This window comes from Cannabis sativa, chromosome X (genome assembly GCF_029168945.1).
Source record: "Cannabis sativa cultivar Pink pepper isolate KNU-18-1 chromosome X, ASM2916894v1, whole genome shotgun sequence".
Classification (NCBI taxonomy): domain Eukaryota; kingdom Viridiplantae; phylum Streptophyta; class Magnoliopsida; order Rosales; family Cannabaceae; genus Cannabis; species Cannabis sativa.
Window position 1 is genome coordinate 5,689,607 of NC_083610.1, and position 14,066 is coordinate 5,703,672.

A 14,066-nucleotide genomic window follows, 5' to 3' on the forward strand; every position below is an offset into this window, starting at 1 on the left:
GAATTAATAAGTAGGAATTTACTTGGTAAATTTGGTTCACTTATTGGAAGCTCAGCATATAGATCCATGGTCCCCATTCTAGTTGAGAACATTCTGCTTGTAAGACTCATTAATTGATTCGTGATTGATCAATTATAATTCTAAAGTTAGACTATGTCTGATTTTATGAATTTTCACTAAGCAGGGGTGAAATTGTAAGGAAAAGAGTTTTCTAGGTTTATTTATTTATTAATAGACTTTATATGTCTAATTAATAATTAAATTAAATGACAATATTATTTAATAATGTATTTTAATTATTAAATAATTAGTTTTGGCATTTAAAAGGTTAGAATTGGAAAATTGGCATTTTTGAGAAAATAGAGATAAAATTTGATAAAATTGCAAAATTAAGTGGGGCCCATTACAACACCTATGGCCGGCCACTTATAAGGCTTTTTCAAATTATTATTTTCATTATTTTAATGCCAAATAATTCTAAACTTAAACCTAGTAAGTTGCCTATAAATAGAAAGTGATGGCTCAGTCAAAATACAAGTTTTCAATAAGCCTTTCTGACAGAAATTTCTCTCTTCAGAAAACTGAGCCTTCCTCACTCTCTACCTTGGCCGAAACCTCTCTCCCTCTTTTCCTTCATCTTTTTCGTGACCCTAGTGAAAGAGTAAGTGCCCACACACAAAGAAGCGCAACTCAATCATAGATTGGAAGACTGTGAAGGATCAAAGCTTGAAGAAGAAGGAGATTCGGGCTCAGATCTTGATTATACTCTGCTACAGAAAGAAATCAAGGGTTAGAGATCTGAGTGGAAGGAGACATTTATTCCGCTGCATCAATGTAAGGTTTTCTTAACTTTATATGTGTTTATTTTATCGTTTTAGAAAGTTCATATTTAGGATGTTAATAAACATACTTGTGAGTAGATCTAAGATCCTGGTAAAATAATTCCCAACAACTGGCCTCAGAGCCATGGTAATTGATTTACTTGCATGTAATTTTGACTTTAAAACGATTGTTTGTATGTTCTTTGGATGGTATCATGTTGTATTGAGTGTTATTTGATGATTGATTGATGATTATGAAATTTTCGTGAAAAATAATTGTTATTTCGGTTCTGGAATTATTTTTATTGGATAGTATAGAAAAAATTAAGCAAGTTAGTCTTTTACAGAACTCAATTTGGATTTTATTTGAATTAGTTATGATTTTTTGAAGATTTGACAAAATCGGAAATTTGTCTTGATAGTTTCCTGCGATCGCAGAACTGTCCGTACAGTTTCGAATTTTTTCAATTTTCTTCAATTTTTCATACTTTTTCATGGAATTAACTTCCAATTTTTTGTATGGTTTTATATATATACTATTACTATTCCTAATTCAATTCTAATAATCATTTTGAATTAATTTAATTTTTTTTTAATTTAATTCAAGATATTAGTGTAATTTGAATTTGAATAGAACTAGTATTTATCTTTTTGCTTAAAAATCTATCTTATTTTTAAATTTGATTATATTTTTTTTTAAATTTAAGGTCAGATTTTTTTTAGATATTTAAAATATCTTTTAAGATATTTATAATATCTTTTAAGATATTTAAAAATATCTTATCTTTTAAGATATTTATAATATCTTTTAAAGATATTTATAATATCTTTTAAGATATTTAAAAATATCCTATCTTTTAAGATATTTTAAAAATATCTTATCTATTAAGATTTTTTAAATTTTTTTAAATATTTTGACCTTATTTAAATTTAAAATAAGATATTTATAATCATGTAATTTTAAATAGATATAAGATATTTTGCTAATTTTGTAAATTTTGTTATTTTATTTATTTAAATTAAATTTAAAATCTGGAAAGATATTTTATTTATCTTTTCTAATTTTTATTTAATTTTTTATTTTTAAAATAACATTTAATTTTTAAAAGTAGTTAGCAAATTTTGAAATGATATTTAGGTTGGTTGAAACCTAATTTTTCAAATAGTAGGTTTAATTTTAAATATTTATTTTTTAAAAATAATTTCGAAATTTTAAATTTATTTTATTTTCGAAATTAATTAAATTTTTTTTATTTTTCGAAATTAATTAAAATATTTTTAATTATTTATTTTTTCGAAATTATTTATTTAAAATTAAATAAATCCTACTTCCAACTATCCAGCTAACCTTGTTGCAGGAGTATGTGTTTTTAGCTTGTATGTAAGTTTTAAAAACCTATTATTACTTGATTGCAAATAGCCATGGTTACTTTTTGCCAGATCTAATGATCTGATGGCTCCCTTGGTCAAGTAAATAATTTGTAACAGGTAAATTTTACAATCTTCTTTCATCTGTGTATGACCTAGCAACATGATAGGATCCATCCAAAGTGTGTCTGTGTGAGCCTATATGTTTATTTTATTATATAGATGCATATAGGTTGTTGCTAAATAAAATGTCACACCATGATAGATTTTATTTAGGTCCATTTAGTTATTGAACCTATTCAATTAATAACAGTTATTCATTTTAAGGTTAAATTCCTCTCTTTTGGGCCTTGTGTGAGAGTTGGGTGCCATAGAAGTGGGTACGACATACTGAACCCAGCACCCCCTCACATGAACTACCCCAATTGTGAAGGCCCATTTGCCTGATTTGAATAACTGTACTAGGTTAATTATATTAGTTTGACCTAATAAAATTGAATTAGCAACATAATTAACTTTTAAAATATATGAAAATTTATTTTTCATTTTAATATTTTAAAGTTAATTTTAAGAAAAACACTTTTAGTTTAGATATTATTTCTAGACAAACTATTTGTATTTTTCTTGTATTTAATTAAATATAGAATTTTAACTAACTAGATTCTTTCTGGAGCTTATTTAATTAAATATTCCTATTTAAGTTATAAATTAGTTGTATCAACTGATTTTTCTTAACTAACTTAAATTTGAATATTTGATTTAAATTTTAAATCAAGTTGAGGAATCTTAGGCATTAGTTATTAAAGATTCTTAAGATATTTTTTAAGTTAATATCTTTTCAAATATTAACTTGAAATGGAATATCTAAGATATTTTTTTTGGCTAATATCTTTTCAAATATTAACTTTAAAAGATATCTTCAAATTAAGTGGTTACAACTTAATTTGTGATATTTAATTAAATCTAGATTTGAAATTATTTAAGTTTTAGATTTTTTCTATATAACTTAAATTAGATATTTTTCAAATTTTAAAAAGATACTTAGTCAAATAAGATATTTTCTAGATAGTAATTTCTAGGCTACTTATTATTTCTAATACTTATATAGGAAAATATTATACTTTTGTGAAATTAATTATTTAAATAATTAATTTTGGTACAATTTTATTAAGTATATTTTTCCTAGTATTAAATAGAAATTAATAATTAAGGCTTCTCTACACTTAATTATTTATTTCTTGAATTTAATACAATTAATTAAGTTGAAAAATCTAAATATCTAAGTTGATTTTCATCATGATACTTAAATATTTATTGATTTTTCATGACACTTAATTAAATAGAAAATTATTTTTTAGGTTGAAATTTAATTTTTCAACTTAAATTTAAATAATTTTCAAAATATATATTTTTCTTTATTTTATTAATCAATTTCGAAAATTGCATTATGCAATATTTTCGAATTTTTTTTTGAAAAATAGATTGAGTTGTAAATTAATTAATTATTTTAATTAATTCTTGGACCAACTCAAGTCAATGATTTTTTCATTTAATAGATTAATTTAAAATAAGTGAATTTAAAATATATATATATATATTATTAGAAATTGAATTAACTAGTCAAAAGAATATCTAGATAGGTGATATTTTTGCTTGAAGTATTTCTTTTCTATTTTTATTATTTTTCGAAAATTGTATAGTTTTTTTTATACTTAATTTTCGAACCCAATAAATATATTCTCAAAGGAAATTTTTAAGTTGCTAATTATTTATTTAATTCATCTTAAATTAATTTCCTTAATATTTATATTTAAGATTATTACTAAGATGGAAATAATTAATTTTATTTCAATCACCATCTAGTATAATTTTATAAATATTATATTAAATTCTTATTTTTGAATTTTAATTCTTAAATAGAATTTAATGAGATTTATTTATTAGAATAATAAGAAAATACATTTTAAACAATGAGCTTTATTATTATTAAGATATTCGATCTTCATTGTGGGTTTTACACCGCGTTTGTTTTAGTGAGTAATCCTCCCTAATGGAGGAACGTTCATTAGCAATTTCGCACCGTTTAATCTCGCATGATAAGTGGTTTGTAAGTGTTTTATATGGTATAGATCACCCTAATGGTGGCGACCATATTTGACTTGCAAATTGCGAAACAATGGTAGAAGCTCATAAGATAGAATAGCCTTGACTCTCGCCTAAACGGGACAACACTGGATTCTGATCTTGATCGAATAAAAGGTTGCTAGAATGTTTAACATTTTAGATGAGCTGACAACTCTATTCAATGGATGGTAGCTTTGACTCTCGCCTAAACGGGACACTGATATCAGTTTGTTGAAAACCTTGGAAATTATTTAGGATTGAATTTTTTAAGTATTTTCTCATATCATTCCTACTTGCTATGTGCTTATAATTTCTGAATTGTTTTTGTGTGTTAAACCATTAATTAATTTCTATTTGTTGATTTCTAAATGAATCCCATGTTATCACTGTTGACTGAAAATAAGCTGAATGGATCTAACTTTAATAAATGGAATGAGAACATTAATATTGCTCTCATAGGAGAAAGTGCCTTGTTTGTTTTAACTGAGCCGTCACCTGAAGTGCCTGGGGATAATGCATCCAAAGCTGTGAAAGAAAAGTATGAGCGTTGGCAGAAGGCAAATGACAAAGCTCTATACTTTATGCTTTCTAGCATGGTTGACACCCTCAAAACTCGGTTTTCTAAAACTGAGAAGGCTGCTGAAGTTATGACGAAGTTAAATGAGCTATTCGGTAAGGCATCACTTCAGTCACGCTTTGACGCGACTAAGAAGTACATTAACGCACGGATGGAACCTCATCAAAACGTGCGTGATCATGTCCTCCTCATGTCCAGTTATTTCCAAGAAGCCCAGGATCATGGTGCTGAAATGGACAGTGCTACTCAAGTAAGTCTTATCTTGAACAGCCTGACTCCAGCATTTCTACCATACACATCAAATTATGTCATGAATAAGAAGGAAATTGACTTTCATGAATTAGTCGATGACCTTCAAACTTATGAAAATTTGATTGGAGGACCCAAGAAGAAAGGGAGTAAACCTCATCCTGGTAATGGTAATGGGACGATGAAACCTGAAGCAAATGTCGCCTCTGCTTCAAAGCCCAAATCGAAGAAGAAGTGGAAGAACACCAAGAAGCGAACAAAAGTCATGAAAAAGGCTGCTTCTTCTGGTGATGCTACACTTAAAGGAAAATGTTTCCACTGCAATGAAAAAGGTCATTGGAAACCCCAGTGTCCTAAACTTCTTGCAAAGAAACAAGGTATTTCCATCAATAAACTTTAAGAGTTTAGTGAATTGTTATCCAATTGGATTGATGATTCTGGACTAACTTTGTTTATTTGTTTTCTTCTTCTGATAGGCCAAGCTACTTGAACTCATATGAGTTGGATCAGAAAGCTGGACCAAGGGTGAAATCGTCCAGATGAAGATGAAGCTCTTCAATTTTTGAATTAATTGTTTTAGTTTAAAGACAATTTGGATTTCAAATTTTTAGTTAGGGATATTTATCCCTGTTTCTCTCATATTGTTGCAATACTTTTTTATTATTAATAAAGTTTTATTTTTTTTCGAAATTCACTATTGCAATTTATGAGATTGAGCTTCATTTAATTTTATCTTCATCAATTATTACCACATTATATTTATATGTTTGTATGTGTAAGTGTTTTTATTATTGATGCAAATTCTATAATATTTACAACTCTTCATAGAGTTATATTATATAAACACTAGAAATTATTTCTATGTTTATCAATAATTGTTAATTCTCATACAATTATTAAGAATTTGTTTAATAAAAGGATCTTATGATCTGATAGGGGTGGAGAAAAGTTAAGAAAACTATGCAGTTCAACGATCTTTTATATCTAATGAACTCTGGATAGTATTCAACTCCACATAAACTCTATCACACAGAGAATCATGATCTTTACAACCTTTAGGGGTGGATCATAATCTCTATATACTTAGGGGTGGAGATTTTCCATAGTACCCTATATGTATATTCTTAGGGGTGGAGTCTATTCCACAATTCCCTATGAAACACATATCTTGTTTAAACATAGAAGTAATATAATGAGTCAGCTATTGTCAATATAAATTCTTGATCTTGATTGTATGTTCCATTTCGATTTTACTGTTGTAAGTAAAAGTTTGATACCTCTGAAAGATCTTTGTTAAAGTTTCACACTACCTTAATTGAGTGGGAGAATTTTAAAGTTCTATACCCATCTTCATTAGGTTGATAATTGTGATAGGTACTTAAGAACACTACTGAAAAGCAAATCTAACCATTCACATGGATAGGTATAGCTTATCAGAATTATGAGAATAAGATAAAGAACTCTAGTTCAGTCCATTCGAATGACTTGAACCAAGAAATCTTAATCCTCATAAAATTTGATGGTATCTTAATTTTGATTACTTTATCTCTGGCATGTATTTTTCACTTCAAATACTAGTCTGCTATGTTGATGACTTAGTCTTAACTTAAAGTTTCAGATTAATACAAAAGTCACAACTAGGTAACTCTCTAAACAATCAGAGGTTAAAAGTATTATTTAACCAGACATCTGCTATTGAGTGGGAGCTATCTGAGATGTAATCAAATAGGGAACATTAGAAGATATTCAAGAAGGATTTATGAAAGTGATCTATATGTCAGATATTAAGGAACTGTGTATCAGTTGTCTTTGTATCACACCATCTAATTTCGAAATTCTTAAGATGGTGCTTACTTTGGGGGTGGAGGAATTATTGTATAATAATTCAAGCTCTACCAGAGAAGAACTATAACTTGGTCTATTCGAAAATACCAGAAAGTTATATCACTGAAGAAAAGTCTACACTGTATTATCTCAATTACATATTTTAAAATATGAGAGATATGTCCTCTGTTAATTCAGATGTACTTTTAAAACAGTAAAGATTTCAGTATCCCTTGATGAGTAAAGCATATAGTAAAGGATGTTTCATAAGAGTATTTATGAACTAGTTTCCAGAAGTTTGGGTGGATTCAAATATACTACACTTGATCTGAAGATCAAGACATCAGATTGATTTATTTGCGCAGTTTGTTTTATATTAGTGCAAGTGGGAGTTTGTTAGGTTTTATGCCCTAAATAAAACTCTTTACAATCTGATTAGTTATCAATATAAGAAATTTGAAGTGATTGATGTTTGCATGAATTTTACATGCTAATGGTTTAATATGTTTAATATGTTTATTACATTCATACACACAAAATCAGTTAAATCCAGATCATATGTTTATTCACAATTACAGTATCGTCAACACAGTGGAATGTGATTGTGATCATATGAATCAAAAGTTTTGGTCCCTGTTTCATCAGTGTTATTGGATTTACACTAATGTGATAATCAGCGATGATGTGTACTTACACTTGGAGTAAGTGTTATGTTCTTTCCAGGACATTAGTAAAGTATACTAGTTTCGAATGTATGGAGTATACATTGGACTGGACCGATATTGCAACTAAGTTAAGATATTACAAACTTACCGTTATACATATCTTTCCAAGTCAATATCAGTAGTTGATCTTAAGATTGAAAAGAATCTAAATCCTGATATGCTTGGGCTCAACTCAGGAGTGCTATTAATGTTCTTTGATTTATTAGTTAAGCCTACTTTTGGGTCAGGGTGATACGTATATTTTGGGAACATGATAGTATGATTGAGTGGGAGTGCTGAACATAAATATGGAATCTATAGCTTCTACTGGTGTATAGAAGTTAAGTGATGATTCCCTTCGAGCTTAGAAAATAGAAGTAAATGGATGAGCTCTTGTTTAACTGACTAATTATTAGATCATTAAACACCATTTACATGTAGCTAAGTGTTTTAAGGGGCAAAATACATTGAGGGGTGAGAACGGTAAAGAAATCCCATCTCGATGTAAATCATCTATATAGAGGATCTTTAAATCACAATAAGATTATAACAATGGTTAAATGAGATAGTATATTGGTATCGTGAAACATACAATATGCTCTATATAAGTCTGAGAGTGCAATTCTAAGTTCTAAGAGTGGATTCAACGAAGAATTAATAAGTAGGAATTTACTTGGTAAATTTGGTTCACTTATTGGAAGCTCAGCATATAGATCCATGGTCCCCATTCTAGTTGAGAACATTCTGCTTGTAAGACTCATTAATTGATTCGTGATTGATCAATTATAATTCTAAAGTTAGACTATGTCTGATTTTATGAATTTTCACTAAGCAGGGGTGAAATTGTAAGGAAAAGAGTTTTCTAGGTTTATTTATTTATTAATAGACTTTATATGTCTAATTAATAATTAAACTAAATGACAATATTATTTAATAATGTATTTTAATTATTAAATAATTAGTTTTGGCATTTAAAAGGTTAGAATTGGAAAATTGGCATTTTTGAGAAAATAGAGATAAAATTTGATAAAATTGCAAAATTAAGTGGGGCCCATTACAACACCTATGGCCGGCCACTTATAAGGCTTTTTCAAATTATTATTTTCATTATTTTAATGCCAAATAATTCTAAACTTAAACCTAGTAAGTTGCCTATAAATAGAAAGTGATGGCTCAGTCAAAATACAAGTTTTCAATAAGCCTTTCTGACAGAAATTTCTCTCTTCAGAAAACTGAGCCTTCCTCACTCTCTACCTTGGCCGAAACCTCTCTCCCTCTTTTCCTTCATCTTTTTCGTGACCCTAGTGAAAGAGTAAGTGCCCACACACAGCAAGCAGTAACTCAATCATAGATTGGAAGACTGTGAAGGATCAAAGCTTGAAGAAGAAGGAGATTCGGGCTCAGATCTTGATTATACTCGCTACGTAAAGGAATCAAGGGTTAGAGATCTGAGTGGAAGGAGACATTTATTCCGCTGCATCAATGTAAGGTTTTCTTAACTTTATATGTGTTTATTTTATCGTTTTAGAAAGTTCATATTTAGGATGTTAATAAACATACTTGTGAGTAGATCTAAGATCCTGGTAAAATAATTCCCAACACTTAGAATTGCACTCTCAGTTATATAGAATGCTCTATATGTTCCACCATATAGACACATCATTAGTTATCCATTGTTATAATCCTAATGTGATCAATGATCCTCTATATGAATGATCTACACTGTAAAGGGATTAAATTACCGTTACACCCTACAATGTATTTATTCCTTAAAACACTTGACCCCGTATAAATGATATTTCAGCTTATGTGAAATGGTCAAGCTCGAAGGAGATCATCCTTTGCTTACTATTCGCCAGATAGAAGCTATAGATTCCATGTTTATGCTAGCGCTCCCACTCAATTGCACTACCGTGTTCCCAAAAAGTACGTATCACCCTGACCAAAAGGTAGGCTTAACTAACAATTCAAGGAACACGAATAGCCTTTCAAGATTGAGCCTAATCATAACAGGATTAAGATCATTTGATCTAGGATCAACTAGGCGATATTGACTTGAATAGATATTACGGTAAGTTTAATTAAATCTAAGTCAAAGTTCAATATCGGTCCCTTCCGATGCATACTCCATGCATCCAACCTGAGCTTTACTTTAACCAATGCTCTGGAAAGAACATAGCACTTCTCCAAATGCAAGTAAACTCTGTTGTAGATTATCATATCAGTAAAACCCTATGTCTGATAAATCTAGGAAACTTTATTCACAGAGTCATGTTTACTTTCTAATGTGTTGACGGCACAATAAACAGGATCAAGTATGTGAAAAGGGTTTCAGATGAATTTATACATTATGTACATATAATCATGAAATAAATCATGTGAACCATGCAACATTAAATGTTATTTCTGATCTATATTAATAAGCAAATCTGATTATATTGAAATGAGTTTTATTTAGGGCATAAAACCCAACAAACTCCCACTTGCACTAATATAAAACAAAAAAGTGCGTTTTAAATAATCTCAACACTTTGATATACAAATCAAGTGTAGTAGTAGTAAACTCCTCGTAATAGGATCTGAAAGGTTGAATTAACCACAACCTTTTCTCCACCATTACTCTTCCTTAATCACAAAATCATTGATAATGTGAAATTCCTCTCTATATGTCTACTCTCTTGGGATACTGGATTCTATATCTTTGGCAACTACTTTTGGTTAATCAGGAAATTAACACTAGTAGTTTAAGGCAATTTGGAATGGTGCCAAAGATGTATAAAACTTTCCTTAGACTGAATAAGTACCTTTCCTGCAACCTTAACATTCAGTCCCTCTCTGGTAGACCTAGAGACTTCAGATAGGTTTTTACACTTCTCCAAAATCACTATTCCACCCCCAGAGTAACCACCATCTTATCAGAAATATTTACTAGCACATAGGCAAATTTCGAAATCTGATGTGGTGTAGTCTAAGAGTTTTAAACACACTCTTATAGACTAACATATAGTTCCTCTTCTTAATCTTAGGATTTACTTGATTGTCTTCCAATGTTCTTCTCCTGGATTAATCTGATACCTACTCATTACTCCCACTCAACAGCAGGTGTCTGGTCTAAGGCATACAAAAGCATATCTAAGACCTCTCACTGTTGATATAAGAAATTCTTTCATGGCTTTATCTTTTCTGGAATAGTTAAGACTTTTCCTTAGATAAATAAAATCTATGCCTAAGAAGTTGTGAAGCTTCTATAGATTGCCATTAGAAAGAAAATGCTTCAGCATCTTACTAAAATAAGTTGCTTGCATTAGAGTAAGTAATTTCCAGGTATACCAAAAGCCATAGGTTTAGATAAACTCAAACCTATAATGGATTAAACCATAGTTCTATTGGCTTTCTTTTATGTCCTTGTAATAGAAAACTTTAGGTTACTCCATGTGAATGGATTAAACCATAGTTCTATTGGCTTTCTTCTTAGTTTCTTATCTTGACAATCCATTACTTGTTTAAACTCACAATAGATTTTAATCACTAGTGTCTCCCAAGTCATAAGAAGGTGAGTTCCTAGAAACTCTCCCACTACGACAAGGTACCGTGAATTATGTCGAAGAAAACTAAATGGTATTAACCTCTTTGGTTGTGACAAGACAACAGAGGCAGTGGGATCATCATATGTTATATGATGATAGAACACTTTTGGAATCAAGAATTAAATATCTCCTTTATTTGCTACTTGTTTTCAGACTTAGTCATTTTCTTAGAAAAGTAGTATTTGTTTGAACAAACACTTTCTTATCTATTGACAATGGGATGGTCCACCCCTAATCACTTAGAATAGCTAACAAACCATGGTTAATGGTTCTAGCTTTTCTTAAGATTTTGATTAGGTCATCCATGAATCTAGTAATGATTTACATTAAGTATACAACCATTACATCATTCTGAAATTGTATTACCATAGAAGGAATTAGGCAACGACTAGTAACTAATCATCAATATGCAACTCGAAATTTCTGGGGAGGTAAGTTTGGATATAATTCAAAAATCAATTTAATGATCTTTGAACTGCATATCTACTAACTATTTCTCCACCCCTATCAGTTCGCAAGATCTTTAACCACTTACCTTAATGGTTTTAACCATTGCTAGAAATTAATGAAAATTTTCAAACATTTCAAATTTCTTGCTAAAAGGTATAATCTAGAGTTATCGTTTTAAGAATACAACGAAAAACTCATATCCACCACTGAATGTACATCCATCTGCGAATGAGATGAACTATTTTCAGTGGATATAGGCATATTAACTCTTTGCAGAGATTGATCTTGTCAAATCCACTATGAACAAGATACAAATGCCATAGATTAAAAAAAATGTGGTAGTGTCTATGATGACATAGGTTTAGTTACATCAAAGAGTTCTTAGAATACTGCAAGTGGATCCTGGTCACAGAATACCTAACTCATATTCCATACAGTTTGAATCCATTAATAAAAGATGGATATTAAACACTTGAGAAAGTGTAACTGTATTGTATCTGGAATTAGAAATATAAGAAAATTTCTGTTTGGATTCTAAAATTAAAGTCAAAGACTTAAATTCAACCAAATATAATGAGTAATTCTTTCTTGGACCACCACTACTAATACAAACTCTAAGTCAGATTTGCCCATACAAGTAGGAGATTTCTAAGATTGAGGATTTATATCAATTGGGAATAGAATTTCGGGATTATAATCATATGCGTCATTTAATTTCTTAAGAGAAAATATAATGACATGAAATGATTTATAGACCATTCATCCAATGATATGTTTTGAAGCTAATTCGAAATGAATAAGCTAAGAGGAATTAGGATAATTTCGTTTATAAATAAGAATCCAACGATGCTTCGATTAGCGAAAGACAAAGTAATCTTATTTATGTAATCTTCTTGTTTCATATTGTAAAAATACTAGTCTAAGGTGTCATCAATTGATGAACAGTTAGATGTCGCATATACAATACTTATCTTTCGAGATCTTACACTATTATGTATGTCTAATGGTGAAAATCCATTAGGGATTTATCTCATTAGAAAAACAAACATGTTAGACCAACAATGAAGATTCGAAATTAAACTACAACTTAATAACAGAAAATAACATGGTTCAATATAAATTCATACACAATTCAGAAATTATAAACATATAGCAAGTAGGAATGACTAGTGAAAATACTAAAACATACAATCCTAAATAATTTCCAAGGTTTTCAACAAACCGATACAAAGGTCCCTAAGTAGGCGAGAGTCAAAGCATCATTTATTGAATAGAGTTGTCAGCTCATCTAAAATAGAAACCATTCTAGCAACCTTTTATTCGATCAAAATAAGAATCCAACGTTGTCCCGGTAGGCGAGAGTCAAGGTTATTCTCATTTTATGAGCTTCTACCATTGTTTCTTGTTTTATGAGTTTATCTCTAAGTAGTCACCGTAGGGGAGAGTCTAAATAGAGACGAAAACTTACAAAACACTTATCAAGTGAAATCTTACGGTGTTAAATGCGTTCAACGAATAACCATCCATAGGGGGACGAAGTCTAGCGTCTCGAGGTTATATTGAAAACATTTAACTTTTGTAAGACCAACAATGGAGATCGAATATCTTAATAATAATCAAGCTCATTATTTAAAGTGAGTTGTATTTTCTTTGATTCTCTTTATTTAATTTATTTATTTTAAATATATATTTATTTAAAATTTCCAATTTAGAATGAAAAATTCTAAATATAAATTTTAATTTAATATTTATAAATTTTACTTAGATGGATATAAAAATAACATGAATTGTTTCCATCTTAGTAATAATTTCCAATAAATATTTAGAAAAATATTCAATTTAAGTTGTTACAAAATTAATATAAATTAATTTACAACTCAAATTTAATTTTCTATAAATATATATTGCATTTCGAAAAATTAAAGTATTTAAGAATACAATTTTCCAAAATGCATGTTAAAATAAAAAATTAACCCTGGAAAAATTATTCTAATTTAATGTTGGCCCAAAATTAATTAATAAAATTAATTTACAACAAAAAATATAATTTTCCTATTTAATTAAATATATAAGAAAAATTTCAAATATTTAAGTATGATGATGAAAATCAACTTAAATATTAATTTTCTATTTAATTAAATACACTAGAAAAATACTTCAAGCAAAAATATCATCTATCTAGATTTTCCTTTGACTAATGAATTCAATTTCTAATAATATACTTTAATTCAATTTATTTTAAATTTATCAATAAATGAAAAAATCACTGATTTAAGTTGATCCAAGAATTAATTAAAATAAATAATTAATTTACAACTTAATCTATTTTTGCAAGATAAAATTCGAAATTCTAGCATTTAAG